The sequence below is a fragment of the Triticum aestivum genome, chromosome 4A (assembly GCF_018294505.1).
Source record: "Triticum aestivum cultivar Chinese Spring chromosome 4A, IWGSC CS RefSeq v2.1, whole genome shotgun sequence".
Classification (NCBI taxonomy): domain Eukaryota; kingdom Viridiplantae; phylum Streptophyta; class Magnoliopsida; order Poales; family Poaceae; genus Triticum; species Triticum aestivum.
The window spans coordinates 34,420,529-34,427,592 of NC_057803.1; positions in this window are offsets into that span (position 1 = coordinate 34,420,529).

Genomic DNA, 7,064 nt, shown 5'->3' on the forward strand with positions numbered 1-7,064 from the left:
GTCGCCGACGGTGGTGGGGCGGTGGCGTGGGGATCGCTGGAGAAAAAGCTCGGCATGGGGGGGGGGATACAAGGATGGCCGGGGCGGCGGTGGACCGGTGGTGGGGAGTGTTTTCGGGGCGAGTGGGGCGGCGCACCGCCGGCCGCAGGCGGCAGGGGCCGCTGTTTGGTCGGTGGTGGCTGGCGGCTAAGGGGGTGGAGGTGGAAGATGAACTGCAGGCCCTTGATTTCGTATCCAATAGCTGCAAAATTGACTGACCAGAGATGAAGAAGTCAGTCGACTGACTTGTAGCCTCACCTCTAGTGCGTTTAGTTTTGACAACAAAATTCAGTTTCGACAGTTAAGTTCAGTTTCGACAGTTAAATTCAGTTTTGACAGTTAAGTTCAGAGATGAGCGGCTGATGTATACATCTAGCACTTTGTGGTTATGTGTTTCACGTCATCTATTGGAGATGCTATTAGAATTCCACTCAGGTTAACATTGTCTCTCTTGTCCTGCTTCAGCCTCGGCGTCGTACAACTCACCGGAGCTGCTCCAACGACGAAACCCTCCATCACAGTGGAGCGGTACCTCGGGCTCCACCTCCAGACGCCTAAGATCTTCTCCCCCTCCTCCGACAGTCAAGTCAGCCGGAGCATCCTCACCGGCCAGCCCAATCACGCTGAGATCGACATGGCTTCGCCAAAGAGGTTGTACACTTCTTGTGGTTTGACTTAATCTCAACATGCTTCTTTGCATCATATGATCTTCCAATTATTGTGAACCAAACACCCAGATTGGCAGAAAACCTGTGTTTTTAGATTCTCTGTTTTGCACATGCATTCCTATCCTATTCCTGTCTATTTCCTATCCCTGTATTGTTAGAATCCTCAAATCCAAATAAGCCCTTACACAATTACTTCTGTTACAGATATGTGTCAAAGAAAACCTTGTGTGGTTTGTCCTGCTCCTGCGGTGCTGTGTTCCACCCCAGCTCAGCTGCTCCAACAATGGAAGGGTTCACCACAGCAGGGATCCGCTCTCTAGACTGTCTTTCGCCGCATCAGATCTTCTTCCCCGCCGCCGGCAGCCACGACAACTGCATTACCATCATCAACTGAGCAGATGACCTTGAGAACTACACGGGTCCGCAAGAGAGGTCGCACCCTTCCATTTCTACTTACGTTATGCATCGCTTAATATGATGACATGCTACTTTATCGTCGTGTTCACCTATTAGACTCTGACTCAGGTCCAAACTTATGCTGAAAGTTGAGTTTTTAAATGGTTGTGGGGTACATATTGGGGCAGCAATCAGTACTATCTGTCTACTATCTGGTTAATCTCGGGTGTCTACTATGAGTTTCATGTTGGGTGCAAACAAACATTAAAGGAGCCATTAATAGTATTTTTTAACTAAAGCTATTATCTGCCTGCTATCATTTGTTTTGGGTCTATCCATAGTTTGCTACCATCACTCTAGATTTGTGCATGCACTCCTTACATAACCTCACTATGTTTTATTCCTATGCATGTCAGTAATTGTTTACAATAGAACTGAACATGCAGAGCAAAAGAGACGAGCCTTGCGTGGCAATAAAATTTCATGCAGACGTCGCTCCATGGTGGGCGCAAAGGCAGCCCCCCTCCACCCATTTCGGATCGTAATCAAGAGGAAGATAACTGTTTTGAGGGGGATTCAGAAGCAGAAGACCACTCCTATTTACCCCATGAGGTCTTCGCTCTAACTTGGCATGCTGATGTTGGTAATATTATGCATATGGTGCCTTGCATTGCTTACTATATACATCAAAGATGTCATCTGCTTAGTTTAGACGTGCTTTGTGTCAATGCCATCTATTTAGTTTCTTTATCGTATATGTGAATCATGCAATGCCATCTTGTTTAGCCAAGCATCATATATGTGAATTTTGCAATGCCACCCTGGTTAGCCAGTCATCTTATATGTGAACTATATCATGACATCATTTTTTTATTACGTGTTAAATTTGTCAACAATTTTAGTACATTCAATTACTCTTCCTATGCATCAGCCATTCGACACGGTCATGGAAAAATCTGGAGTGGAAACAAGGTCTTCAGAGCAGACAATGCTATCTGACGAAGCGCATGTCTTGTTGGTTACAGATAGCTCCTCAGAGGAGGATTCAGAGACAGATGACCAGTCCTATCCCCCCCCTGAGGTGCATTCTCTAACTTGGAAGGGTTATGATGCTCATATTGTGCGTATGGTATATTGCATTGCTATGTCATTTGCTTAGTTTAAACATGCTTTGTGTGAATGCCACATGTTTAGTGTCTAATTACCATATATGTGAATTATGCAATGCCATCTTGTTGCAAGACATTATATATGTGAATTATGCAATGCTATCTTGTTGCAAGGCATTATATATGTGAATTATGCAATGCCATGCTGTTTAGCCAAGCGTCATATATGTGAATTATATCATGCCGTCCTTTTTTGTATTTCTCATTGCTTTTGTGGACAATGTTGTATATTCAATTGCTCTTCATGTGCATCAGCCATTTGAATTGGTGATGGAGAAATCTGGAGTGAAAACAAGGTCTTCAGAGCAGACAATGCTACCTGGTGAAGCAGATATCTTGCTGGTTACAGATAGCTATTCAGAGGAGGATTTAGAGGCAGATGACCAGTCCTATTATCCCCCCTGAGGTGTATGCTCAAACTTGGCAGGGTTATATTACTCATATCATGCATATGTTGTATTGCAATGCTTAGTTTTTACATCATATACATGATATTGAATGCCATCTCCTTAGTTGGCACATGATATATGCGATTGCCCTCTGCTCACTTCCTTAGTATATAAATCATATATTTGAATTATATCGTGCCATGATGTTTACATAGACAGCATGTATCTGAATTATGGCATGCCAACCCATTTTCTAAACACATAATATAGTTATATCATCTCATCTTGTTCACATAGTCATCATATTTTGAATTATGTCATTCTATCCGTGAATTATATCATGCCATCATGTTTCCATCGACGGCATTTTGATTTATGGCATGCCAATGACCTTAATAGACACATCATATAGTTATATCATGCCATCCTGTTTAGATAATCATCATATTTTGAAGTATGTCATTCTATCCTGTTTAGTTAGCCATCATACATGTAAAATTGTGTCATGCTATCCTGTTTAATTAGCCATCATATATGTGAAATTATGTCCTGCTATTCTGTTTGGTTAGACAACATAAATGTGAATTATTTCATGCCCTATTTTCTTCCCTACTATCCATTGCACCTGTCTATCTTACAATGTCTGTACATTCAATTACTTTTCTTGTTTATCAGCCATTTCAATTGGAGGGGGTGATGGCAGTATCTGTGGGAGTACAAACATGGTCTTCAAAAAAGGTCATGCTACTTGTCGATGGAGATAGAACCACAGTTGTACTTGCCCAAGAACCAGCCCCACCACACATAACCCAGACTCACGCTGATTGTACCCCTACCCAGTTGGAAGAGAACTAGCTACACCCCTTCTAACCCCAACCCTAGCAGATAGTAACCCAGTTCCCGTTGACACAGCACCGTCTCCACCACAGAGCACCCAAACACGAGCAATTAGTAAGGCAACTGCAGTGCCAAAGCACGAGGACCACCACTCTGAACCCCAAGTCAACGCTTAAAGCAGAAGAAAAATTGTTCTCAGGTCAGGTTCCATAGCTATGGTTCATACTACTTTACTCTTGCATCACTGTATTTACTCATACCAACTAATTTCAAATTTGAAGGATGCAATTGAAACTCCAATGGTGCAACAGGTGTGTTTTAAACCTGTTTCTTTAACATGTTTGCTGTTGTAACTTGCTCTATGTTGATTTCAGTTTCAATTGAATAAATAGTTCTATTCTCATGCCATGCACCTTACAAGTGTTGTTATTGCTGTGTAGTTTCCCACACTTATATTCTGTCTAAGCTGCTTTGTCTTAAATAGATATGATTCGAATTGTATCTATCTTGATTTGTCAACATAAACTAGAATGATATAGACCATACAGTGACCATACTACATAGATTTATGTTTGTTTCATGCTGTTATCCTATCCACCTTACTACTGAACTGGTTTACCAAAACGATTTTCATAGACTACATTGTAAACCTGTGATGTGTTTGTTTGTTTCTCTTTTAGAATGCGGATAAAATATTGGAGAAGAGTACCTCGATATGCAATGGTACAAGAAGTAATGCATATAAGGTTCAAGATAGTGAGACATCCCTGTTGGTCTCCAAGAAAGCTGATAAAAACTATATTGAAGACACTGAGACAACCCCAAAGTCATGTCTTGATGTAGTGTTCGAGTTACTGGCTACTACTACTGGCACCATCTCTTCGAACTTGCTGCCTGAATCAGTTCGGTTTCTTGAGTCTCAACTTCAAGTTGAAAGACATTGATCAGATGTTATGCGACAGGAAGCAGAAGGACTGAGGAAGTCCTTGTAGAATTCAAATGCATACTTTCTGGTGCAACAGCAAGTGCTGCAGGATTTAAGCGCCAAACGAGAGAAAGTTAATAAGCTTGCTAAGCATCTTGCCAGCATTATGGGTACCCAGGATATTGTTTCTTGAGCTCTTCTGAAGTGGTTTCAGTTCTGGACTTGTTTTGCTGCGGCGTTTATATGCTGCTTTGTTCCTATATTTGCACTAGTGGCGAACTTTGATTCCCAGTGGATGTAATATGTGTAATATCCATGATAGCCTAGCGTAAGTTGCTTGCCTATTTATTTCCTTATTGTCTTGTTTATTTGTTTTCTCGTACTCAGTGCAGTTCTTTTTCCGCGGTTTGCTAGTGGCCGCTATAGCCTATTTTTTAAAACTAGGCCACATTAACCATGGGCTACATATTTACTGTAGCTAACATGGGCCTCCTACGGGCCATAGAAATAATGGGCCTTCTAAGGGCCATAGAAACAATGGGCCTTCTACAGGGCGTAAAAACAATGGGCCTTATACGGGCCGTAGACACAATGGGCCTTCTACGGGTCGTATCATCAAGGCCTTCTACGGGCCGTATGATCGGTTGGCCAAACATGGGCCAATAATAGACCACATTATCGCCGTAAATGGGCTAGAGTTGAAATCATCCGTTCATGGGCCGACCATAACAGGCCGTTGTTAATCGGCCATATTTCATGACGCTATGAAAACGGCCCAACGTATTAAGGGGCCACAAACGGGCCGACTGTAACCACGGGCTGAATTAGGCCCACAAGCAGAAAATGTCAGTAATGGGCCGAAAGTAAACGAATGCTGGAAATGAGCCCAAGAATAAATGGGCCCTGAGAAGGCTGAAAGATAACATGGGCCGGAAACGGCCCCAACGGTATAATGGGCCGTTAATGGGTATAAAGTGATACACTGTTCATTACGGGCCAGTTTTACCACGGGCCGTTAATGGCCGAGGGTTACTAAGGGCCTCATATGGGCCGAAAGACATCATGGGCCATACATGGGCCGGAAGTTAAAACGGACTGGAATTATATTGGACAGATAGGCCGTAAACAAGCCTTGGGTTAGCGGGCTGTAAATGGGCTATATGTGAACATGCCGTTAACAGGCTTGCCGTGGGCCGGCCCGCCACCTTTTGACCAAGTCAAACGGGCCGGCCTTTTCACAGGAATGGGCCTCTGTTGGGCCGTGCCATGTGTCAACGTATCATAGGCGCTTTGGGTCCAATGAGTGGATGACATCTGTCCCAGCGGCGAGCCGACACGTGTTCCCTCCAGCCAATGATGATTTTACACGTGGAAAATCCCCATTGGTCGGGGCTGTTAACGGGTTATCGGATCCAAAACCAGACCCGATAGCTTAACGGCGTTCCGTTACGGTGGATGCCATGTGTCGGTCACCCTTGACGAAAGCACTTCTGTGACGCGCGATTTATCGTCATGGAAGTGGACACTTCCGTGATGATAATTTTGGTAATGTCATGGAACACTTTTACGACAGCACAGGTATGACTATCTTGATTCTGTCATAAATTTTTCATGGATGTACATGTATGACAGAAAACATGACCTACTGTGACAAACACGTATCATCACGGAAGTGTATTTTTTTGTAGTGATGTAGACATACTCTCCCCTCTCATTTCTATGCATCTCATAGATAGGTCTTGCGTGATCGTAGGTAATTTTTTGACATACTGCGTTCCCCAATAGTGGCATCCGAGCCAGGTCTATGCGTAGATGTTATATGCATGAGTAGAACACAAAGGAGTTGTGGGCGTGGGTATATACATATTGCTTGCCGTCACTAGTTGTTTCTTGATTCGGCGGTATTGTTGGGTGAAGCGGCCCGAACCGACAGTACATGAACGTGTTCATGAGACTGGTTCTACCGACATGCTTTGCACACAGGTGGCTGGCGGCTGTCAGTTTCTCCAACTTTAGTTGAATCGGATTCAACGAACAGGGTTCTTTCTGAAGATCAAAAAGCAATCACTATACCGCGTTGTGGTTTTTGATGCGTAGGTAAGAACGGTTCTTGCTAAGCTTGTAGCAGCCACGTAAAACTTGGAACAACAAATTAGAGGACATCTAACTTGTTTTTGCAGGGCTTGTTGTGATGTGATATGGTCAAGACGTGATGATATATAAATTATTGTATGAGATGATCATGTTTTGTAATAGTTATCGGCAACTGGCAGGAGCCATATGGTTGTCACTTTATTGTATGAAATGCAATCACCATGTAATTGCTTTACTTTATCTCTAAGCAGTAGCGATAGTCATAGAAGCAATAGTTAGCGAGACAACAACGATGCTACGATGGAGATCAAGGTGTCAAGCCGGTGACGATGGTGATCATGACGGTGCTTTGGAGATGGAGATCAAAGGCACAAGATGATCATGGCCATATCATATTACTTATATTGATTGCATGTGATGTTTATCCTTTATGCATCTTATTTTGCTTGGTACGCCGGTAGCATTATAATATTATCCCTCACTAAATTTCAAGGTATAAGTGTTCTCTCTGAGTATGCACCGTTGCGACAGTTCTTCGTGCTGAGAG